The sequence below is a fragment of the Rhinoderma darwinii genome, chromosome 3, assembly GCF_050947455.1.
Source record: "Rhinoderma darwinii isolate aRhiDar2 chromosome 3, aRhiDar2.hap1, whole genome shotgun sequence".
Classification (NCBI taxonomy): domain Eukaryota; kingdom Metazoa; phylum Chordata; class Amphibia; order Anura; family Rhinodermatidae; genus Rhinoderma; species Rhinoderma darwinii.
In genome coordinates, this window is record NC_134689.1 from 226416249 (window position 1) to 226443202 (window position 26954).

General features: G+C 39.7%; 1 protein-coding gene across 5 annotated transcripts in view; it reads left to right on the plus strand.

Moving 5' to 3' along the window:
- SFMBT2 (Scm like with four mbt domains 2) overlaps nt 1–26954 on the plus strand; it is a 214270-nt gene that overhangs the window by 92099 nt on the left and 95217 nt on the right. The window contains exon 1 of one of the 5 annotated variants that reach the window (XM_075857476.1): nt 6523–6583. The exons of the other annotated variants lie outside the window; for them this stretch is intronic. The gene's annotated coding sequence lies outside the window, so the exon portion shown is untranslated. Of the gene's footprint in view, nt 1–6522; nt 6584–26954 lie in introns of those variants that run through there. 5 annotated transcript variants of the gene reach the window in all.

The following is a 26954-nucleotide window of genomic DNA, read 5'->3' on the forward strand; positions in this document are numbered from 1 at the left end:
CTATCTATCTATCCCGCCCTCCCTCTCTCTCTCTCTCTCTCTCTCACTATCTCTCACTCTCTCTCTCTATCTATCATCCATCTAACTAACTAGTATATATATATTACATAGTTACATAGTTAGTACGGCTGAAAAAAGACACATGTCCATCAAGTTCAACCAAGGGAAGGGAAAAGGGAAGGAAAAATTTCTACACATAGGAGCTAATATTTTTTTGTTCTAGGAAATTATCTAACCCTTTTTTAAAGCCATCTACTGTCCCTGCTGTGACCAGCTCCTGCGGTAGGCTATTCTATAGATTCACAGTTCTCACTGTAAAGAAGGCTTGTCGCCTCTGCAGCTTGAACCTTTTTTTCTCCAGATGGAGGGAGTGCCCCCTTGTTTTTTGAGGGGGTTTTACAAGGAACAGGATTTCACCATATTTTTTGTATGTGCCATTAATATATTTATATAAGTTAATCATGTCCCCCCTTAGTCGTCTTTTTTCAAGGCTAAATAGGTTTAATTCTTTCAATCTTTCCTCATAACTTAAATTCTCCATGCCCCTAATTAGCTTCGTTGCTCTTCTTTGTATTTTTTCCAACTCCAGGGCATCCTTTCTATGAACTGGAGCCCAGAACTAAACTGCATATTCTAGATGAGGCCTCACTAATGCTTTGTAAAGTGGTAATATTACATCCCTGTCCCGCGAGTCCATGCCTCTTTTAATACACGACAATATCCTGCTGGCCTTTGAAGCAGCTGATTGACACTGCATGCTGTTATTGAGTTTATGATTTACAAGTACACCCAGATCCTTCTCAACAAGTGAATCCGCCAGTGTAGCTCCCCCTAGGACATATGATGCATGCAGGTTGTTGGTACCCAGATGCATAACTTTACATTTATCTACATTAAACTTCATCTGCCAAGTGGACGCCCAAACACTTAGTTTGTTTAAATCTGCCTGCAATTCATGAACATCTTCCATAGACTGAACTATATTACATAGCTTGGTGTCATCTGCAAAAATAGAAATAGTGCTATTAATCCCATCCTCTATATCATTAATAAATAAGTTGAATAATAGTGGTCCCAGCACTGAACCCTGGGATACACCACTTATAACCGGTGACCATTCAGAGAAGGAATCATTGACCACAACTCTCTGGATACGGTCCTTGAGCCAATTCTCAATCCAATTACAAACTATATTTTCTAAACCTATAGTCCTTAATTTACCCATTAGGTAATATATATATATATATATATATATATATATATATATATATATATATATATATATATATATATATATATATATATATATATATATATATATATATATATATGATTTGATGTTTCAAGCACAAAATGACTTGATTGTGTGTTAGATTTTTGTCTGTGAAAGACAAATGTTACTGACAATATGATCACACGGTTGATGGATACTTCAAAGTTAGGAGCTGCATTCTGTTACAGTTCTGACTTACATGATATTTATTTCGATCTACAAATTCAGAACCCCTTTTAGAACATACACATTTTCTATGTCTCATAAGAGGTCTTGCAAACAGGGTGAAGAAATGCCAGTCAAATGCCAAAACATTACATTGATTGCTGCACTAGAAGATAGTTATTGCATTTTTGCCTGAGGGAAGATCAGTTTTTAGTGAACGTTGAAGCCACCCTGTCATGTTCTTGAAAAGTGATTTCATGTGCAGTGCTGAGCCTCAGAGGGTTGACTTCGCTAAAGATAGATTGAAGAAAGGCAGAGCAGCCGAAGCTGTTGATTGTTGGCTACGGGCAATGATCTGCCATGGTAGCTGTGTCGTGTGCTTTTAAATAAGGATTATATGGTTGTTGTATGAGTAAAAAATATTCCATGGAATTAAAGATTTGAAAGGGTTAGGCCATCCAGTGTTCATAACAGCTGCAATGCTGGCTGTACTACCCAAACCTGAAAAGGAGATTGTAATGATTAACGTGGCGGCTAATGTTCTGTTATCCTTGTGTTTATAGACCCATTGGTGGGATTACAGCACCTGTGTAGAGCACTGCTCAGTATAAATCTGACAAGGGGAAAATAATCCACACAAAAGTGAAGAAAATATAGTTATTTATGCTTAGAAATAAATAACAAGGTATGATGCCCTGTCTTTGGTTGGTTTTAGTAGGAGGAATGGGCAGACACTCTATAGGTGGTTAAAGATGCCAAGGCGCAAAAACAATCAAAAATCCACCGCACACATCCAAGTCAATGTAAAGAGTAACTAAACAATAGTCAACACTATACAACAATTCTCTTATAGTATCATGAGTAGAAACAAATCCAGGTATTGCCTAGATATTTCAGTCCCCTCTTGACCTTGGTCGCTAAAGGTCTGGAGGGTAAGCAGTGAGGGATAGGCCTGTGCTGTAGTTTCCTGCATAGCGTGTGGCCAGGAGCAGTGCTGTGCGGGGAAATACTGAAAAAGAGGCAGAGCGCTAAACCAGTGCAGCTGCTCTTTCATTCTCAGGATCTCACCGATTATAAAGTGATGACATCTCCTCGCAATATGACATTACTTTCTAAGACCCCTTTAAGCTGCCTAGAGACATTAAATGTTTATCTGTGAAATTCCAACAATTTATGAGGGTCTGACAGATACTTGCCTGATGTCCATTGCTGGAGGAGAAATAGACAAGTTGGGTTTTATTCTTTTTTTTTTACTCACAATGAGCAGCACCAGAGTTTCCTACTAGACATTCATCTACCCCAGCCTATGTAGAAGTAAAATATTAATAGGGAATTTGCCATTTACAGATTTTTGCTAACCATTATTTCATGTTTATGTCAACTTAAAGGCTATGTATATATATATATATATATATATATATATATATATATATATATATATATATATATATATATATAAATATATATATATATATATATATATATAAAATCTATAGGTCAATCAGTGTGATTGTTGCAACTTTATAAATAGTTTTTTTATTAAAAAATTGTTTGACTTTTTGAGATACAACTGCTCTATATTCTCTATACAGATTAGCTGTATCTAGCTCTAAATCATGTACCCGTCACGTCCGTGGGACTAATGGGTTCAGTGACCCGCTGACACTGAACCCCTCAGTCCCGCGGACTTGACGAGAACAGGGTTCAGCGAATAATATAGCTGCTCTGTTTGGGGAATAGAGAATATAGAGCAGCTGTATCTCAAAAAGTAAACACATTTTTAATAAAAACTATTTATAAAGTTGCAATAATCACACTGACTGACATTTATTAAAAAAAAATCCCTCCCAAATTATTACATAGCCTTTACAGTACCCTGTATAGACCCAGTACTGCCGCGCATGGTGTATTACAGAATCCCAAGCACTCTGTGATCTGATGTGTGGCACCTCCGTACAGTATACTTTCCTAGCAGCAATGCTTTCAGGGGAGCATACATCCATAATATATAAGGCAATGGAACATGCTATAATTGTTTGTGTCACAAATTAATATGAAATACATGAGAAAATCCCTTGTGTGCCTGTGTATAAAATTGGAGGCACGCCGTGGTACAGTATGGGCCAAAAACGTCTATGGTCACCTTATTACAGAGCTGAACAAATGGGGCCGATGTGTATGATGTGTTATGTTCTCATGTTATCATCTGATCATTGTTCATAAGGGTCAAGTCTCATTTTCTCTACTTGAAGGTCAAGGGTGTCTACTTAGCATGGTTACATACTTGTGATTTCAGAACCTTCTTATTCTCTTGTTTTTTTTATGTGGGTTGCTATATTATTGGCTCTTTGATATCTTGGGGCATAATAGTAATTTCTTTCTCTGCATTCCCTACATTTATTCCACTGTTTCTCATCGTGTATCTGATATTGTTCATTCTGGATACTGGATTGTTCTGTCAGTTTCCTAGCAATAAATGAGGATGACTTGAATGATTATTTCTCAAAGCTAATGCAAATGATAGGTTTTGTTATTGTGCTCGAACTTCTGTGAAATGATATGACTCATATTAAAGTGAAAATAAACTAACGCTCCAAGTTATTCCCTACAATTCTAGTATTGCAAGAAGTGTGTTATTTGGCAGTAAGGAAATTGTGTAATAATCTGTTAATCATATATGAGTATAGGTAGGATGGATATTGAGTCCCTGAGACTGTGACGACAGGAAAAAAAAAGGTTATGGTCAAAGTCAGATATATTGTTTACACGGCATATTGTTGACGGTTGCGACTTTGAGTATTGAATTCCTCCTGGTAAAGAAATGATTGCCTATGTCATGAAAGAATTCAGTTACGGCCTCTGGCAATATGATATATGCCATAACTACAACGTGTTTCTGAATTCTAAAAGACCATTATTAGATTTGTGGTTGCCACCGAGTGTTCATTCCGTACAAGAATGCTATTCGAATGCCATTCAAGCACAAGTGACCCTGCAGTACTTCATTTCAGATACAATTAACTCTGACTTCAAAAGCCTCTATATTGTTTCTTGGTGTAACGCCAGTGAAGGAGTGGATGAGTGAATAAAGCTTCAGGTTTAAATAGGTTTCTTGTGATCTAAAGCAGAGGAGTCTCACTAACATTATAGTTCAGCATTTGATGTCACCCTGTGTCAATCTCAAGCATAAACTCACCCAATGCCTTGGTTTAGCATAGCACCTGTGTTTTATTCCTCGCTATATAATGGAATATAAGAAGGTAGGCCTGTAGACAGAGTCTAAAAAACGTCAGTATTAAACCCTAACCCCATGGTGCTGAGCATTTTTATCATGATATTATTAACAACTAATACATACAAAATGATTTCTGAATAATAGCTTTATACCGCTTATGGTAACTTTTCGTACAGTAATAGGGTAGACTTTTTTTTATACTATACTTGAAGGACTTTTATGAGGTTACAAAAACATTGCTGATTTTTTTTTCTAGAAACAGCCACTCAAGGGACACACTTGTCCATAGGTTATGTCAATACTAGATTAGCTAAAAAAAAAAAGAAGCTTGTTCATCTGACAGCTATTCCTCTGAACTCCACCATAAACATGCACACTAAGCTCGGCCGAGCATGCAGGTTTTTTAATATGGGGACAGGGGAATAATTCAGCATGCCCGATCCTTATTTCTCCCCACATCTGCCATCAGGGACATTCATACACATTCGATAGTCGACTAATCTCACCGAAAGCGGCAAGTTGGGACAACTTTTATATAATGTATATAGCCAGCTTTAGAATAATAGTTTCACGCACTTTGATGCTGTCTATTGTTTATTTTCTCATACTAAACCTCTTTATCTCACCGTGTAACATTTATAGCACTTTCTTGTACCACTCTTCCTTTCTGCGCTATTAAATGACACATTTATAGTGACTTTTGATCATTTGTAGACTCGTTTTTCTTCTGAACAGATACTTATAAGGATATTGCTATCCCTATTATGACAAAATTATTTCTTTTAGAACTTGTAAATTTATGACATTGTATAGTAATTCAGACCTTCATGGGATAATTCCTCAAAACTCAGGACTCCAAATAGATAGTTACTAAATGCTAGAGATTAGTACTGCAGATCTTGAGGCTATATCACAAGTGCTTGTCAGAGACCTATATCCATGTGTCATTCAAAGAACCCTTCTCACATACTTTTCTTTAGAACATAGATAACCTCTACTTACATCAGAGCTTTCTATGTGAGGAAATAATGGTGTCTCGATCATCTGAATTACATTTTTAGTTTGACTTAGTTACAATATTAGTTTGACTTCAGTTTAATTTGTTAATTGAACTTAAAGAGGTTTTTTTTTCCATTATTCCATTTAATGTCATAAAAAATCATAAGCCGCTGCAATGGTATTCCCCAAACTCCACCCCATGTCCAAGTCTCTGTTTATTTCATGTTGTGCTAAGTCATGTCTTGCTGAGGTCTGTCTTTAAAGTGGCCAATCATATGTAGATGAATTCTACATTCTCTTCGGTTCTCTCCCATGAACGGTGCTTGGATTCTTTGCCTCTGTGCAGATGAACCTCATCTCCGTAAAAACATGGCAGCATCGTATTTCAGCTATGTCCAGCTGAGAAGAATACAAGACAACTTTGCTGCTCTCCTCTATTTCAGTATAGAAGGAGAGGGATCAGAAAGCGCCCCTAGAAGAGCGGCACTATGAAAGCCACTGGGTATAGATGTCAACATTCCCACTTTCCGCAGGATCAGAATTTTATAAATAAGTACGATTTTGAAAATGATATATTTGCTAGGATAATGTTTATAGGCTTGTTACATTGTGACATTGAGTTTTGGAGGTTTGTTGCTTTGTAGGAAAACCCCTTTAATATAACTTTATCAGACCTTATCTTGTCTATGCCTGTCCAATATGGAGGTTAAGAATAGATAGATGTCTCAGAATCATCCAATTTTGGTGACACTGCGACATGTTTGGGTTGCACTTGTTTTGGGGGTTTTGGTGCAAGTAATTGCAGTGAATAAATGGCTTTCAAATGTGGAATTTTTTCTTTTTAGCAACATTAGGTGCCATTGTGTTCCAGCGCCAGCAGCACTTCCGCGCTTCAAATGCCTCAACATCTGGTGAGTACTGCCCCATAGGATGTCCTCTACCATCATCATCATCATCATTTGTTATACTAGTAATAGTTGCCCTGACACTTGATATGATAGACAGATTCAATCCTGTATATTTCATGGATATAACATTACAATGTGTTACATTGTCAGCATACCTTGTCCAGTCTATTTACTCTATGATGGAGCATCTTGATGAATTATTCAGAACCTCTCAATACGCAACTTTATGAACAGGTTTTGATAGACTTTTTGATTGTTTCATTCTTTTGCCAGACACTTTACCGAAAGACTGGAAAACGTTTAGATCATTATGTAGAAATCCAGTAAAGTTGTGCACAGTGAGAATATTATTCCGTTTATATTACTATTAATCCCAAAACCTAAAATGTAATGAATTATGGTCAGACTGTTCTTAAATATTGCTCTCTGTATGCAAGCGTTCCTATGAAATATTATTGGCCCGTCTAAACAGGGCAGCGATCAGCCGAAAAATGAGCAAACGCTCGTTTGTCGTCTGATCACATGGTTTACGCAGGCTATAAAATCATCATTGTCAGCAGCACATTTCCCAGTGTACACAGTGGAAGTGCTGCTGACAATAATCCAAACTGATGGGGACCGAAGAATCTATCTATCTATCTCATATCTATCTATCTATCTATCTATCTATCTATCTATCTATCTATCTATCTATCTATCTATCTATCTATCTATCTCATATCTATCTATCTATCTATCTATCTATCTATCTATCTATCTATCTATCTATCTATCTATCTATCTATCTATCTATCTATCTATCTATCTATCTATCTATCTATCTATCTATCTCATATCTATCTATCTATCTATCTATCTATCTATCTATCTATCTATCTATCTATCTATCTATCTATCTATCTATCTATCTATCTATCTATCTATCTATCTATCTATCTATCTATCTATCTCTGCCCTGTTGCAATCAGAAGCTGGGGTGTAGTCATGACTGACAGCAAATCCTATACATTTTACACAAAGACCACCAAGTCAGTCTAAGCTAATGTCAAATACTTGCCTGTGTCCAAAGTCTCAGTAAACAATGACTGATATTAGGCTATCTTCACATCATGTTTTTTGGCCGAAGTTACCCTACACTTACATCAAATATTAGGCTGTGACAGATGTGTAACCTTGAAATCTATCACTCATAGGATATAATATTATTCGCTTCAGGCCGAATTCAGACGAATGTAGAGTACGTCCATGTGACGTCCGTTACAACAACGGCCATCACACGGATTCATGTATTTCAATGGGGTCGTTCACACGGCAGTTGTTTCAACGGACCATGTAAAGGGTCTGTTGAAAAATAGAACATGTCCTATTTTATTCCGTTTTCACGAATTCCTCCATAGACTCAAGTCTATGGGGATCCGTAAAAACTGAACACGCACGGGTGCAACTCGGACGTGAAAAATGTCGCGTTTTTTTTGCGTCTGGGTTTCCTCACGTTCGTGTGAATCTAGCCTAATGGATATGTCATGAAAAGCTATTGAAAAGCCCTTGACATATCCATTTAACGGATTCCACACACGGGTATTCGTCATCCATGGCTTACCATGTTAAAAAAACATAAACGTTTATTACTACGCTATTCATTCCCTTTTTTTTTCTTTGTAGCATACAAATATTTACCGGTCAGACAGAGGCCAATATGACACTCCTGTGGCCTTCATCTGGTAATGGAGCCTTTGAACACATTAAGCGTGTACGTTGGGAGCTTTCCTGACATAGATGCTAAACGTAAACAATAAACGTGATGTGAACAGAGCCTTATTTGGCTAACTATATCATTTGGGTTTCATACATACCGCACTGAACCAAGTATGGTTAAGTTCACAAGTAGCGTGAACATTGCAGAATTTCCGTCTGGATTTTCTGTGCATAAATTCTGCAGCATTTACAGTAGTAGCAGCTACAGCAGCAGCAGCAGCATCCACACGCTGCCAAAAAACACCTTCCGGAAATGAACATGCTGTATGGATTTTGAATCAGCAGTATGTCAATTTATGTTGCGAAAACACTGAAGAATTTCCAGACGGAAAATACAATCGGAATTTGCGCACTATTTTCACTACGTGTGGCCTTACCCTAAATATGTCTAATTTGATATATAGTCATCAAGGAGTAGCTTTTTTGGCATACCAATATCTTTAACTTTATCATTTACCTGGATTAACTTGCAGCACCCACCCGTTCACACCTCATCAAAGTCTTTAATATTGTTTTCATAGTGAAGACTGCCTTTATGTCTACAGGGTAAAAGAGCAGCTGGATTATTACTCTTTTATCTCCAGAATTATTTGGATCAGACCCACCCATTCATTATATCTGATAATCCTGGCATTTCTGTCTGTGTTTCCTGGAGACATTGTTAGGCAGATTTATTTATAGCATTTTTATTGTCCTATTTCTAAAACAATAATTCTATCATAATGTCGCAAGGTAAATAGAATTTATGTGACTAAATTAGTAAAAAAGTTTTCCAAACTTTCATTTCTGTTTAACTCTTTAGAGTATGTGTTTCTCTGCTATATCTTTCTTAAAGGGTAAATCGTGCAATACTCATGTGATATGTCAAGATATATGTAAGAAGATCACACTGGTAAAATCTCTAATCTTGGACCGAGTCTGAATTCTAGAATAAAACAGCTGTAAAAGGAGCTTAAACTCCTTTGGCACTGTTCAGATATATCTGTTACTAAAATATGCAACATTCTAAAGGTATTTACATGAGCAGATAATAAGTGACAATCTAAAGCTAATGAGCGAGCGCACACGATAATCGCTTAAAGAGGCTCTGTCACCAAATTCTCAAACCCCTATCTCCTATTGCATGTGATCGGCGCTGCAATGTAGATAACAGCAACGTTTTTTTTAAAAAACGTTCATTTTTGGCCAAGTTATGAGCTATTTTATATATATGCAAATGAGCTTTGAAATGGACAACTGGGCGTGTTTTTTTCGTTATGTCCAACTGGGCGTGTATTGTGTTTTTAACTGGGCGTGTTTATGTTTATGACGCTGACCAATCAGTGACCAGTCAGCGTCATACACTCCTCAACATCTGCACGCTCCTCTCCTGAAATATTCTGTGCTGCTGTGAACTCTGCTGTTACAATTACGTAGCTCTCAGTCTGTTACCTCTCCTCCACTCCTGTCCTCAATAACACCTTCACATGATTGGCAAGATCCACACACTCATCTCCTGAAATACTCTGTGCTGCCTTAAACTCTGTGGACAGGTCAGGATCCTGTTTTTTTTAAATGCTGCTGGGGAACCCGCTCGATCCACTATATAAGGCTGCGCCTCCATCCTCTACTGCCCCAGTCACTTATTCCCAAGCACTGTAAACTTTCCGATTGGTTGCGCTGTGAATATTCGGAGAACGTGATTGGTTTATGTGCAGGATAATGAACATACAGACAAGCAGTAGAAGACTGAATTCAATGAAATGCTCAGCCCTTAATCAGTCTTCTACTGCTTGTCTGTATGTTCATTACCCTGCACATAAACCAATCATGTTCTCCGAATATTCACAGCGCAACCAATCTGAAAGTTTACAGTGCTTGGGAATAAGTGACTGGGGCAGAAGAGGATGGAGGCGCAGCCTTATATAGTGGATAGAGTGGGTTCCCCAGCAGCATTTAAAAAAAACAGGATCCTGACCTGTCCACATAGTTTACGGCAGCACAGAGTATTTCAGGAGATGAGCGTGCGGATCTTGTGCGGGGTGGTGACTTGCCAATCATGTGAAGGTGTTATTGAGGACAGGAGTGGAGGAGAGGTAACAGACTGAGAGCTACGTAATGGTAAGAGCAGAGTTCACAGCAGCACAGAATATTTCAGGAGAGGAGCGTGCAGATGTTGAGGAGTGTATGATGCTGACTGGTCACAGATTGGTCAGCATCATACACGTAAACACGCCCAGTTAAAAACACAATACATGCCCAGTTGGACATAATGAAAAAAAAACGCCCAGTTGTCCATTTCAAACCTCATTTGCATATATATAAAATTGCTCATAACGTGGCCAAAAATGAATGTTTAAAAAAAAAAAAAAAAACGTTGCTGTTATCTACATTGCAGCGCCGATCACATGCAATAGGAGGTAGGGGTTTGAGAATCTGGTGACAGAGCCTCTTTAATGTCAATAAGTGAAGCGAACATAAAAATAACTGTTCAGCGTTATGACATTGTGGTAGGTAAACTTGATTCATTTGATCAATAGACAACATATGAAATTGTTAAAGAATAGAAAGGGCATGTACACACAGAGCAGATACACAGCGTAAAAGTACACTGCGTATCCATCCTGGAACCCGCAGGGAATTCCACGCAAAAATAGCACCACATTTTGGTGCAGCTTTTTGGGCGGATTCTCGGCTGTGGAAACTGTTTTCAGAAAAAAATAAGTTAATACTTACCACCCGGGTGTTATCATATTGACCCGTCCCTTTGTTCTCCGTGCATCCGGGCCTCATGGGATGACACTGCAGCCCACGTGACTGCTGCAGCCTGTGATTGGTGGCAGCAGTCACGGTGGATGAAACCATCTCAGGAGGCCGCGCTCCGCTCAGAACAGAAGAACGCATCACTATGACAACGCTGGGGTGTAAGTATTAATCTTTTTATTAATTTTGAAGCAAAAAAAGTTTGTTTATTTTCTGATTTGCGATTTTTGTGGCAAAATTGCAGTTTTTTCGCAGCAAAAATTGCAATATTTGTTCCTTTTCAAAGGCCGCCTACAATCCAGGCAATATTTGCCAAACAAGAGGTCTCGATTTGGGTTAAAAATGTATAAGCTGTGTGAAAGTGACTCGGGTTACACTCACAAATTCAGTGTGTATGAAGGGAAAGACTCCCAAATTGTCCGTCCAGAATGCCCCTTCACTCAACAGCAGTGGAAAAATGGTCTGGGACCTTTTGCACCCTCTTTTGGATAAGGGGTACAATTTGTATGTGGATAATTTCTACACTAGTGTAACCCTCTTCAGGTACATGTCTGCAAAAAAAAAACCTGTGGCTTGTGGCACCATACGCCGAAATCAAAAAGGCCTGCCAAAGTCCCTGGTCAACCAAAAATTAAAAGCTGGGCAAATCAGGGCACTTTGTAATGAGGACTTACTGCTTGTCAAATTATGTGACAAGAGAGATGTCCTGATTCTTACATCTATTCACCCTGACCGCAGCAACCACATTCCTGTACGCGGGACAAGTCGTACCGTCTATAAGCCTGTTTGCATACAGGACTACAATAAATTCATGTGTCGGGGTGGACATTGCAGATCAGATGCTGCAGCCCTACAATGCTGTCCAGAAATCACGGATATGGTACAAAAAACTGTCCGTTGACCTCATTCAAGTGTCGCTATACAACTCATTTGTTATTTTTAGAAAGGCGGGGAACCAGGGATCCTATCTTCACTATCAAGAAAAATTGATTAAAAATCTTATATTTGGAGACGAGGCCCAGGGGAGGGGAGGGGTGGCATCATCTAGTCAAGCCAGCAAAATTTTCCCAGGACAACATTTTTGATCCGATGTGCCCCCTACTGCCAAAACAAGCCGACCCCAAAAGAAATGTCGCATATGTGCTAGGAATGGAATACGGAGGGAAAGCAATGTGACACCTGCCCAGAGAAACCAGGGCTCTGCATTAGGGAATGTTTCCGTGTGTACCAAACATCCCTAAATTATTAATTTGATTTAAAAAAAAAGTTTTTAGCCCTTTTATTAATTTTCTTTACCATTTTATTATCCAATCCATTGATTTTTTCACTTCAGTTTTTATTTTACATATAAATTGGAATGCAAGAAAAACGCCAAAATAACCCAAAAAATTCTCACTACACCCCTAGATGAATACCATTAGTGAAAGATTCCCCACCAACAAAAAAAAATAATTCTCACTACACCCCTAGATGAATACCTTAGGGGTGTAGTTTTCAAAATGGGGTCATTTTAGCGGGTGTTACATCGTTCTGCAGCCCAAATCCTTTGTAGAGAAGGAGTGGTCATTTTGTGCCCCACCACGCGGCAAGGCAATCGATTACATCCTAAGGCCTCATGCACACTTCAGTTTTTCCCTTCAGGGTGCTATCCGTTTATGTCACTGATAGCACCCTGAACGCATTCATTGCAATGGCCCCATGCACACTTCCGTTATTTAAACGGATCCGTTGTTCCGTTCCGTGCAAAGTATAGCATGTCCTACTTTGCTCAGTGATTCAGTGACCGTGTGGCCCATAGAAGTCAATGGGTCAGTGAAAAAAACGGATGGCACACTGAAGGCTTCCGTGTGCTGTCCGTTTTTGACTGATCCGTTGCCATAGCAACGGCTGGGTGGGACAAAGTTCACAGACTCACAGTCTACAGTAGCCAGTCAGTTCTGAAGATGGATGTGGAAAGAATGATGGCATTGGTGCAGGATCACCCAGAACTGTGGGATACGCGCACAGAATGCTACCACGACCGTTATAAAAAGGATGCCGCGTGGGAGGAGCTTGCCAAGGAGCTTTTGACACGCAGATGGCAGAAGGGAACTAGTGCCCAGCGTCACAAAATAAGTAAGTAAATGCACACATTGCACTGCTTGTTTTCTGAGCATGCTTTTCTTTTGTTCCATTGTATGTCATTCTCAGTAGGTAAACTTTACACACCCACAGTAATGTTATTTTCGCATTGACCTGCTGTCTTATAACATGTGCTTTGCAATCCCAAAATTCTGACCGGTATAGACTTTGCGCAGTTTCAAGTGTGTCAGAGGGTAGCGTAGACCTTGCACAGTTGTATTCTGTATTATTTCTAGTAGAGATGAGCGAATTTATGAAAAGTTTGGTTCGGCTAGTTTGCCGAATTTCACGAAAAAGTTCGATTCGGACCGAACTAGTTCTGACCGAACCTGTAATTTCCGTGCGCCGAGCATGGTACTGTCCAGGGTGCTGATAGAGTTAATGGGCTGCACTAACTCTTTCAGCAACCTTGACAGTACATGCTCGGCGCGCAGAAAATAAAATTTTAATGTAATAAAAAAAATATATAAATACGTTCATACTTACTTTCCTCCTGTCCGGCCTCCAGCGATGACGTTTCATCCATGTCACCGCTCGCTGCAGCCAATCACAGGCTGTAATGGCAGTCACGCTCGTCACGTGACCGCCTCTGCAGCCAATCACAGGCTGCCGCGGCCTCTGCAGCCAATCACAGGCTGCTCTCCTGAAATACTCTGTGCTGCCTTAGGCTGGGTTCACACGATCATGTTACGTCCGTAATGTACGGAACGTATTTCGGCCGGAAGACCCGGACCGAACACACTGCAGGGAGCCGGGCTCCTAGCATCATAGTGATGTACGATGCTCGGAGTCCCTGCCTCGCTGCAGGACAACTTTCCCGTACTGTAACCATGATTACAGTACGGGACAGTAGTTCCACGCAGAGTCAGGGACTCCTAGCGTCGTACATCACTATGATGCTAGGAGCCCGGCCCCCTGCAGTGTGTTCGGTCCGGGTCTTCCGGCCGAAATACGTTCCGTACTTTACGGACGTAACATGGTCGTGTGAACCCAGCCTCAAACTCTGTGGACAGGTCAGGATCCTGTTTCTTTTAAATGCTGCACTGTAGCGCAGCCTTATATCGTGGATCGAGCGGGTTCCCCAGCAGCATTTAAAAGAAACAGGATCCTGACCTGTTCACAGAGTTTAAGGCAGCACAGAGTATTTCAGGAGATGAGCACGGCCGGGCACGGCCGGCCACGGGCAGCCGGTCGTTTTTCCGAGCCGTGCTCCCATTATAAAGTATAGGAGCACGGCCCGTAGAATAAAAAAATAGAACATGTTCTAGCTTTTTAACGGCTCAGGCACCTTCCCATGAGAAAACGGGAAGGTACCCGTGGCTAACAGAAGTCTATGGGCCCGCTATTTCGGGTCGTAATTACGACCCGTAAATCCAAAGTAAGCCAAGCAGAGTAATCTCAAACTGTTCTCTATGCTCTGAAAGCTAAGAAAACAGCACCAAAAACTTCTTGTAACCTTTCTATGGGTGTTTCCTGGGACATGTGACAGGTTCAAGTGCAGTTCACATCCGTTTTTTAAACGGAAACACGGAACGGAAACGGAGTGCACACGGAAACAAAAACGGTCACACGGATCCATCAAAAACGGACGCTAAAACGGTGATGGAAGTGTGCATGAGGCCTTAGTGGCGGGCTTTTTGAAAACAGTAGAAGCAGCGCAATAAATGTTGGGGTGCATTTCCTCAGTTTCATGTACTGTGTACAAAAAATATGTCCTAGAAATGTAATTATAATTATTTTTTACACTGTCTTTGCATTAAATTCAGCAAAAAACTGTGGGGTCAAAATACCCACCACACCCCTAGATAATTACCTTAAAGGGTCTAGTTTTCTAAATAGAGTAATTTATGGGATATTTCTATCGTTCTGGCAGCTCAATGCCTCTCACTGCACATTTGGAGAGGCATTGAGCTGCCAGAACGATAAGTGACAAACAGATCCTGTCATTAAGGGGTTAATAACGTCTTCCATTGGACAAATGAGAAACAACCTCTGTTAAATTTGTTTTCTGTAGATTGTAGATTTGTTTCATTTACACTCAAAAGACGATAGATTCTGCGTGTTCTTTGAAAACGTATTGATAATCTAAATCAACAGATAAATCATATTTTATATAAGAATACTCATTATTGATGCTTTCTTTTGACAGTTCTGAATTGATCGTATAGCTATATGTAAACAATTTTTGTACTATATCCTCAGAACATGTGATTCTATGTTTGTATGAAAGAATCAATATTTGTTATAACGATTTGTTATGTCAAACATTCAATAAAATGTAAAAACATTGTTATAAAAAAACTGTTTATGAACGGATTCTTGGCAGATTTTTTCTGCAGCATCTGGATGAGATTTGTTTACATCTCATCCTCTCTGCTGCTACTGTAATACGCTGCAGATTTTTCACAATAAAATCCATTGCAGAAAATCTGCAGTGTATGTCCTTACACTAAATGTCGAATTTAAAAGATTATCCAACCGGTAGTGCTTTGTGTAAAGGTTTGCCTGTAATAGCTGTTACAACGATGATATAGGCTATCGCTAATACCAATTTTAGCTTGTATAAAGCCGTCCCTGTGCGCCTCATATGAATGGAGCGGTACTGCGCATATTTGGCCACTGCTACATTCATTTCTATAGGGCTTATGAGCGATATCTCCGGCATGAATAGAGCAGTGGCTGAGTATGCTCAGTATCGCTCCATTTATATGGTGTGCACAGGGACGGCCAGGTAAGCCCGTTCTTGGGATCGGTGGAGGTCCCAGTTGTCAGACCTAACCGATCAGATAGTTATCACCTATTCTGTGGATAGGTGATAACTATTGTTTTTGGGAAAACCCCTTGAAGCCAGTGTTTCCCAAAACTCTATTCTATATCTATATAATGAACCCCTAAGGTCTTAAAGATTTTCTTAATGTTCCTTTGTTTCACAAAATAAATTATTAGAACATGTGCATTCTCTATGGGAAATTCGTAAAACTTGCCCCGTTGTGGTCCGCAGGGCTGGTGTAATGTCGGGGTAGGGAGACAGACAAGTGAGCCCTAATCTAACCGCCACTCAGTCCCTGCCTACTTGCAACGACCCGCCCTAGGTGACGGGGTACAACTGGGCGACGGTCCCTACACTCAATAGGTGCACGACAGACAAACAGACAAGGGTACAAGAAGACTGGGAAATGGGGAAGTTGCCCACGTGGAACCCGTGAGCAACAAGCGAAGTGAACGAGCCGAGTCAAACCAGGAGATGAGCAAGGTACAAAAACGCAGAGCAGAAGAATGGTCAGTAAATCCAAGGTCAAAACACAAGCAGAGGATAAGTAGTTCAAGAAGCTGTAGCTGGGCCAGGAAACCAGCAGAGAAGAATCACAAGCAAAGGAGGAACAGGAAAGGCAGGTATAAGTAGACAGAGGGCGGGAGCTAGCTCCGTCTGGCCAGGCTGCGATAGGCTCTCCCACTCCTAAGCCTGCCATCCTGAGTGGTGGAAGATGGAGTCAGTCTCACAGACATAGGAGCAGGTGCAGACTGATTACCTATGGGCGTAGACACAGAAGTTGAGTCTGGCAGATCCTTTACAGCTGGTTTAGAAAACACTGTTCTAAGCAAAGGGACTTTACATCAATAACAGTTTGCTTAGAACAATTTAGCGATGAGATTGACTCTAGTCACACCTGAACAATTCATTGAAATTTGGCTGTTCAGTTATTATTAACCCTAAAACATTGGATATTCTAGAAAACGTAGTTTCTTAATCTCAAATCTATTTATGTGCGCATTGATAGAAAACCAAGAAGATATGCCATAGGTAAATCTGGGAAAGCTGCATTAGTACCCTTACAGGAGCTATAATGGCGGACATATTAGTTGGCATCCGGCTTTGCTAAAAATAGGTACAATTTAGAAATGGTTGAATGGCATGAGGATAACTCAATCACTTTTAATAATGACTTTTTTTCAGGCAGAAATACTCTTTGGTATTTATAGAGTTGTGTCAACGGATTATTTTCTTTAAAAATATTTCGTCGTTGAGTGATGATTATTTAGTAAATATCCACTTAATATTTGACAGATCTTCCTTCTTTTAACCTTGACCCAGTTATTGCTTTCTGTATGTGATGTGTTCTAGAGAAATACCTATTATTTGTTTACTGACCTAACTCATTTCCGGCTTAGTTGCTCTAACTATAAAACGTATATATACTCAGTAAAACAATAGCGTACTATGAGACCTGCAGAAGAAGCAGTGAGGGCTGCAGAAAGGGGGTCAAGAACAAAATATTTTTTTCCACACCAAATATTAATTTACAACTGTCAAGATTTTCTTTTCCCTTTTAGAATGCATGTGGCTAGTTCTTACAAGAATCAGTTACTCCGTAGAACTTTTACCTAAACTTGTCTTCTACACTTAAAGAGAACCTGTCACCCCCCCCCCCCATACATGTGCAGCTGAGTGCAGCATGTAATGGGGAGGGCTGCACAAACCCTTGGGCACTTTACATTTGTTTTCTACTTCGCTCCGTTATATCGGTGTCGTTATATTTGGCGCCCGATATTTAAATAACCCCCTGAACAGTCAACGGGGCTTGTATCTGATTGGACAGTGTCACTGCCATAGAAACACGCCCCCTTGACAGTACACGCCACGTTGACTGTTCAGGGAGTTATTTAAATATCGGGCGCCAAATATAACGGCACCAATATCTAAATGACGGAGGGAGGTAGAAAAAAAATCTAAAGTGCCCCAGGGTTTGTGCAGCCCTCCCCATTACATGCTGCACTCAGCTGCACATGTATGGGGAGGTGAAAGGTTCTCTTTAAGGGTATGTGCACACACACTAATTACGTCCGTAATTGACGGATGTATTTCGGCCGCAAGTTCCGGACCGAACACTCTGCAGGGAGCCGGGCTCCTAGCATCATAGTTATGTACGACGCTAGGAGTCCCTGCCTCTCCGTGGAACTACTGTCCCGTACTGAAAACATGATTACAGTACGGGACAGTTGTCCTGCAGTGTATTCGGTCCGGTACTTGCGGCCGAAATACGTCCGTCAATTACGGACGTAATTAGTGTGTGTGCACATACCCTAAAACCCTGTGGTCATTTAGTCAACAGTTAAATCTAAAAAATAGTCCCCTGCTAGTGGAACCACTCTCAGCATTGGAGACAGCTCGGCATCTTCCTCTCCCATTCACTAGATAAAATAGTAATGGTAGTAAATCAAAAGAGCGCACCACCTGAGTCTCCTATGTACTGCGTCACGGTCTAAACATATTTGGGATGTACTTTGCAAACAGTTTGCATAAGGATCTGTTCACACCACGTTTGACAACAACGTAAACATTTTGAAAAACTGTAAAATTTATACTGCAGACATATGCAACTGTGTGCCTGTACAGTTGGAAATATCTGACTTCCATTGTGAAAAAAAACAGGTATGCGGTTTTTGCGTAATAATTTTGTACTGGAAACATAGGTTATTCCGGTTTTCACTTGTAAACCAGCCAAACATATGACAAAAGTTCACTCTTTTGGCATATGTCTTGCCCATAAAAGTCTTTGGAAAAATTAGAGTATACGCCTGGAAAAACTCCAGACGCATATGCCAAATATAGCCAAAAACATGGTGGGGACTAATATAAAATGATTCACCTAAGGAGTCCCTAACTAATATTCATTATTTTTTTCCCACAGATTTTCCCTTTTAATATTTCTGTTATATTCAGAATTTTTTTTTTCTCGTTTTTACCAATAAAAAAAAGTGTTTCTTGCCTTTGGCGAAGCTGTAATGCCTTTATTACTTTCTCAAAAACAAAATGACATGATGTTAGCACTAATAAAACTTAACAGTATAAATGACTAATTTGACATAATTAGTCAGCTGTAAACTGAAACTTTGTTAGAATTTTATCTGAAAACCTATTTGATATTTGTCACATATTTTTCTCTGTACACCATGTTCTTTCTTATAACATGTGCTGATTTATTATAACTCTAGCCATGTGTTTCTGGTTAGGCAAGGTTCTGAAATGCCTAATAGATGACTGGCATGAGACCTAATGTTAATTAGCAGTCTTAACAGTCAGTACATTATGCATTACATCAATGTGAATATTCATTGCTATTCAAACGAGATTGATTTAATACATAATACATTATATCACATACAATAGCACTTGGATTCTTTTTTTAAATATGTGAAAATGAATGTATATTATTATTTCAAACATTTAAAATTAAAGTCATGAGCAAAACTACTAGAGTAGCAACTTTTCTTATACTGCTACAGGGCCCAATTCTCCCTTAAACCCTCACATGCAAAGGCCACCTGAAAGTGGCAGTGGGGTAGATCACCTCATTCACTGTTAGGAACCCCAGAACAGCCTAGAAACGGCATCAACAAGCCCAAAATATAGCATTATAAGCTCCAGAGCGAAAATCTGGAGGTGTATGTATTTGTATGTAGATGCTTATTGACACTACAGTGGGTCACGTCGTGCCCTTAAATGGGCTGTCCACTTTGAACAATTTGTTTTTGTTACAAGGGTCCCGTAGAGTTTGAAGAGTCAATACTTTGGCATAAAATCTGTTATAAAAATAAAAGTGCGAGTATTGTCCATAGTAATCATTCAGATTCCTGGAAAACGAATGGCTGAAATCTGAGTGCGTGGTATGAGCAGCATTGACGCTTTTTGTTAAAAACGGTATTATGCATAAGGTTCATTATTTTTAGATAGAAAAAGGCCTAACATTATTTAAGGAGCCATGAATTCTGTACTGAACCAGAAGATTCTCAGGCTTCATGCACGCTGCAGTATTATGGATCTGTGTTATATGGATACACAATATGGCACCCAAATAAATCTATGGGCTCATACGGTACCGACTTTATTGGATGGCCTATGGAGGTTTTTTTCATAAATCATGGCATGTTCAATCGTATGCCTTATTATGGAAGTATCCGCCACTAAAAACATTGCTAAATAATATGGTGCTGCATGGAGGCAGCATACAGCAGCACATGGAGTGCCAATGGCTCCGTAATCTGTTGTTTTGGTACCTTTAATCCTCCTCTATAGATTAGATTAAAATACACTCAATCACTTTGAGATGCTGAAATTGGAGTTGTGGTGTAATGACAATAAGGCTCCTGACCGAGAAAGACTTACACATCGTATATAAATTAAACCATTTAGAAAAGTAGATGTGCATAATGCAGGGAAGTACAATTGAGTTAAAAATGAATACGTTATCCAATAATATGTTTTATTTTTGGGATTTCTTGTTACATTGGAGGAGGGAAATGACTTTTAACATTAGAATGGCCAGTTGCAGTGTTGAACCCTCCCCCCTAGTAAGTACACGTAGTCATAAGAGTAGGTTTTGGGTTTTGCAGCTAAGGAAGTTGCTGCGTATGTTTACTCTAATTAATGTCACTTCTTGCTACAATGTGCACTATAGTTTTCGATAAAAATATATAAAATATATTCTTAGCGCTTCCTGGTGGTGGAGACTACGTGGAATTTCTTAAGAGTTGTTCTAGTTTTGAGTAGCAACTCTGTCAGTGCTTGAAGAAGAACTGCAGCCAAGAAAGGTGGGGGAAGATAGTGACATATTAGTAACATGGCAAGTGTAAGAGAGGTGTTAACTGTTTAAACATTGTGGTAACAGTATAAAGACAACTGCATATGAAGATAAGTTCCAGCCTTCATTTTTATCCACCAGGGATTCCTGTAAACAATTCAGAGGCATTCCAAACAATTATAAATCTGTGTTTAAGCAGACAATTTATTTAAATGTAAAATGCATTTTGTCACTATTTTTTTGTTGTATTCTTCAGCACGTGTAATACAATGCACCATATAGTAGCTTCCTGGGCAGTGCAAGGGTAACAGAATTGCCCAAGGCCACACTAGTGCTATAGCTGAAGGCCATCCAGATGTCAAGACTCATCCAGTGTAACAAATAACCATAGCCACATAAATCCTTTTTAGTATCTTATTGTAACATTAATATTTTATCTCAGTTCTGTAAATACTCTATCTATCTATCTATCTATCTATCTATCTATCTATCTATCTATCTATCTATCTATCTATCTATCTATCTATCTATCTATCTATCTATCTATCTATCTATCATCTATCTATCTATCTATCTATCTATCTATCTATCTATCTATCTATCTATCTATCTATCTATCTATCTATCTATCTATCTATCTATCTACTATATCTATCTATCTCCTATATCTATCTATCTATCTATCTATCTATCTATCTATCTATCTATCTATCTATCTATCTATCTATCTATCTATCTATCTATCTATCTATCTATCTATCTATCTATCTATCTATCTATCTATCTATCTATCTATCTATCTACTATATCTATCTATCTATCTCCTATATCTATCTATCTATCTATCTATCTATCTATCTATCTATCTATCTATCTATCTATCTATCTATCTATCTATCTATCTATCTATCTATCTATCTATCTATCTATCTATCTATCTATCTATCTATCTACTATATCTATCTATCTATCTATCTATCTATCTATCTATCTATCTATCTATCTCCTATATCTATCTATCTATCTATCTATCTATCTATCTATCTATCTATCTATCTATCTATCTATCTATCTATCTATCTATCTATCTATCTATCTATCTATCTATCTATCTATCTATCTATCTATCTATCTCATATCTATCTATCTATCTATCTATCTATCTATCTATCTATCTATCTATCTATCTATCTATCTATCTATCTATCTATCTATCTATCTATCTATCTATCTATCTATCTATCTATGTGTTGAACATGCCTGTTGGGGCCTTGAGCCCCTAGTTGTTAATTCTAAATAGAACTACTAAAATGAAAATTAAGCTCTGTGCTGTACTAGATACAATAGACCGTATAATATAAAAAGATTGCTTTATATTGATAGCAATGTAAAGACATTTAGATGAGCGTAATACTCGTCCATGTGCTATCCGTTTAAATAAATAACAGCACACGGACCAATTAATTTAAATGTATTCATTACATTTTAACATATATAAAAAATGCAGCGTATGTCATGCATTTCATGTCCGTGTGCCATCAGTGTGCATTGTGTATGGCATCAGTGTCTTTTGCGTGTGGCATATGTTTTTTCACATCCGTGCAAGCACTTTTTTTTAATTCTCTGCATTTCCTGAACTGATGCATGAAACACGGACAGCCCACGCATGTCGTCCATGTGCTGTCCGTATTTTTCATGCACCCATAGACTTAAATGGGCAACAAGGTGCACAAACACACCAAAGGGAATGTAGTGAGTTTCACGCAAAAAAATATCGCTGTGTGAAATCTCACGCATGTCTGAATAGCCCAATTCAGACATGCGTGACTTTTCAGACAGCGAGTGTCCGTTGCGCGACGCTCACTGCATGTCCTATATTGGTGCGTTTTAGCGTAAATGCAGAGAAATAAAAAAATAAGAAAAGCGCTTGCACGGATGTCAAAACGCATGTCGCACGCAAAGGACACACAAAGCACTCTGATAGCACACGGACATAAAATGCATGAAATACTTTGCGTTTTTTACGCACGTAAATCGGGCACACTCGTGTGAATGTAGCCTTAAAAGAAGTCCTGGCATACAAAGCTCACCAGCAAACAATATTTCCCTCCGAAAAAACGGTAAACTAAAGACAAGCCATGTATAAATAAAGACCGCTCAGTGTGCCCTTAGGGTATGTGCACACACTAGCTGGCTTTTACGGCTGAAATGACAGACTGTTTTCAGGAGAAAACAGCTGCCTCGTTTCAGCCGTAATTGCTCCTCCTCGCATTTTGCGAGGCTTCTCTGACAGCCGTAAATTTTGAGCTGTGCTTCATTGAGTTCAATGAAGTACGGCTCAAATTACGTCTGAAAGAAGTGTCCTGCACTTCTTTTGACGAGGCTGTATTTGTACGCGTCATCGTTTAACAGCTGTCAAACGACGACGCGTAAATGACAGGTTGTCTGCACAGTACGTCGGCAAACCCATTCAAATGAATTGGCAGATGTTTGCCGACGTATTGTAGCCCTATTTTCAGACGTAAAAGGAGGCATAATACGCCTCGTTTACGTCTGAAAATAGGTCGTGTGAACCCAGCCTTAGCCTTACAGGTCTAGGAATGACATAACAAAAAGTTAAACACTCTTACATACCTCCGAACTTTCAAGAATCACAAAGAGGGACAACCGATGCGGCGCATGCGACTATATTTTTTATTTTAAGCTACGCCTCTAATCCCACCCAATCCCTGCCCATACACATCGGATTCAGCCCACACAGAATCATGCTCCCATAGTGCCTCCCACACAGTATAATACCAAATAGCTGCCCCCACACAGTATAATGCTCCAATAGCTGCCACCATACAGTATAATGCCCCCATAGCTGCCACCATACAGTATAAAGCCAACACAGATGCCTCCATTCAGTATAATGCCCACACATATTATCCCATGCAGTATAATGCCCATACAGATGCCCCATGCAGTCTAATGCCCAAATTCCCCATACAGCATAATGCCCCCTAGCTGCCCAATACAGTATAATGCTGCCCCTAGTGCCAGTGCCCTTGCAGATAGTGACACAGTGCCCATGTATATAGTGCCCATGTACCTAGCGCCACAATGTCCCCTGTAGATAGTGCCCCTATATAGTGCGACAATGTCCATGTAGATAGTGCCACACCCCCATGAAGATAGCGGCAGCCCCCCCCTGTAGATAGCGCGATTGGGACTCCCTCTAGGAGCGGAATACCCAGCTAGAGCATAGGCCTGGAATTCCGCTCCTAGAGGAAAGCCCTGATGTCACTGTCCATATATGGACAGTGACGTCAGTGGCTACTCCTTTAGCAGAATCCCCGTTGCCGATTCTGGCCAGGGATTCCACTCCAGGAGGAGCCACTGATGTAAATCTCCATATATAGACAGTGACTTCAGGGGTTTCCTCTAGGAGCGGAATCCCTGGCCAGGTCACCGGCAACGGGAATTCCGCTCAAGGAGTAGCCACTAATTCTGAAGCAGGGAATCATCAGCTCTCTGCTTCAGAATTAGTTCAGAGCGGAGGAGCAGAGGGAGCACCTCCGCTCACCAAAGACTCCCCGGGCATAGCGCTACTGTAAGCGCTGTGCACGATGGTACTGTCCATATATGGACAGTGACGTCAGTGGCTACTCCTTGAGTGGAATCCCTGTTGCCAACTCTGGTTGGGGATTCCGCTCCAGGAGGAGCCACTGATGTCAATCTCCATATATGGACAGTAACCTCAGGGGTTTGCTCTAAGAGCAGAATCCCCGGCCAGACCATCGGTAATGGGGATTCCGCTCAAGGAGTAGCCACTAATTCTGAAGCAGGGAATCATCAGCTCTCTGCTTCAGAATTAGTTCATAGTGGTAGTGTTCATATATGAACGGTGACGTCAGTGGCTAGTCCTTGAGCGGAATCCCCGTTGCCGACTCTGGCCGGGGATTCCGCTCCAAGAGTAGCCACTGACGTCACTGTCCACATACGGACATTAACAACAAGCGCTTCCCCAAGCACAGCACATAATTTTTGTTATACCATGTATTTCTTCAGATAATATGAATAATATTTTCTTTCAAGGTGTTGTGCCTAAAAGGATTGTTAATATTTAGAAAATCTTGTTAGAATGTTATAAAAATCAATTGACAGAGCATAAATGAGAGAATAATTGACCCTGTAGACATGTAAACCGGTTTAGAAGGAAAACAGAAAAATGTGTTAAAAATGTCACGTATATGTCAGGTTCCAAAGAGTCATAATGGCATGAAGAAAGTGCACATTTTTCATTAGTATGCTGGTAGCTGTGTACGGTCAAAATTACCCAAATACTTAGAAATAAATCACGTAAAGGGCATTTCTAGTTTTAGATAAATTAACTTAATCTCTGTATTAAGAACACTTGTGTAACTTTCTAATATATTTTCGAATGAATTCATTGCAGACTTTTGTATCTTTTGCATGCTTTGAACAAATCTCATCCACGCGCTGCGTAAATGATAAGTGGAAAAAAGGCTCCGATTTTTCTTTAATCTGCAGCATTTAAAATGTATTTGCGGAATCGCTGCTCTTTTGTTGTGGCTTTTCCCCATTGAATTAAATGGGAAAGCACGCAACAAATAGCAGATGTTGCGTTTTTTTGCTGCGGAAATGCTGTGATTCCAATGCAAAAATCGCAACTTAGAAAAAAAAATCTTATACTTACCTTGAATTCTGTGGTTCTGTGTCCAGGCCAGCCTACTGGGATGAAACGTCATCCCAGGAGGTCAGGCTGCAGGATGGCAGAGAGACGCGTAAGTACGGATGCGAGGCTACGGGTAAGTATGAAACGTTTTTTTTTTTAACGTGCAGTTTTCCATAGCGGACACTCCAGCCGAAAACCTGCACCACAATTTGCGCCACAATTCCCTACGCCGACCGGGGCGGATACGCTGTGTACTTTTACACAGCGTATTCGTCTTGTGTGAACTTACCCTGAGAGTTTATGCGATCACACAAGCGCTCGTTCGGCCGGTCATTGGTCCGTGTAAAATATGGATGCATGCAAATTACAGACAGTGAGTCATATGCATTTCTTAAAATATACATTAAAATTGGCTGCAGTTCTAGCTGTCATTCTTGTCACTTGTCAGAGTATTTAGTCTTGAGGGGAAGAAATGCCCTCAATACTGTAAAAGGAAGAGATTCTTACATTTTACCGCTGCCACTTTCAGAATGACTTGCTTTGTGCATGTTTTTGCATATAAATAAGTGTATGTAGACGGCATGCTTACTTCTTAATCAGATAAAACACCCAGTGCTCTTAAATGAATCATCTCTAATCCCTCTGCAAGATTCAAGCACTTCTTTAATATCATACAATTTACAGCATGTATTTATCAAATAATGTATTTCATAACAGTTTGGGTAGTATATGAAGATTGGAATAACGGTTAAACAGTGTGCCAGTCTGGGAAGGGGGCATAGCCTGCTGGGAATACAACCCACCCTATTGAATAATTCCAGGTCATATCTGGCATTGTTTACTCTCACTTTTCTAAGAGGAAATGTAGGAGAATATGTTAGGTAACTTGACTTTGTGTGATGGTGAGGCCACATTCCCCAATGCCAATTTTTTTAAAACACTTACTATAATTGGTATAATTATTTTGATTCATTATCCTAAAGGCCCTTTCACACTGGCCAATAATCTAGCAAACGAGCATTCATATGAACGCTTGTTCCTGATCATTGCCCTGCTGATCTGCTCTTTTATGCGTCCAATAAAATTGTTGTTAGTCGGCAGCACATCTCCCTCTGTAAACAGGGAGATGTGTTGCTGACATGATGGAAATGTATTGGGACCAGCGATCATAGTAACGATCGCTCATTCCTATACATAACTGATTATTGCTCCTTGTGAAAGGAGCAAACGAGCGTAAATTAACCATCTGTCTCATCGATTGGTGCTCATTTTCATGGCCCATATCAGCCCATGTAAAAGGAACCCAAGTGTCCATATTTTCATTTTATATTTTTATTGATACTAGATTGACTAAGGACAGCAATACATAGATTGTTCCCAATTACTAAACATCCATTGCTTGCATTTTATCAATTGAAGGGATTATCCCGAAGTGTCAAATTATAAAATGCTTCCAGTTGAAAGATTGTTATATTTTTTGTGATCTAACAGAGAA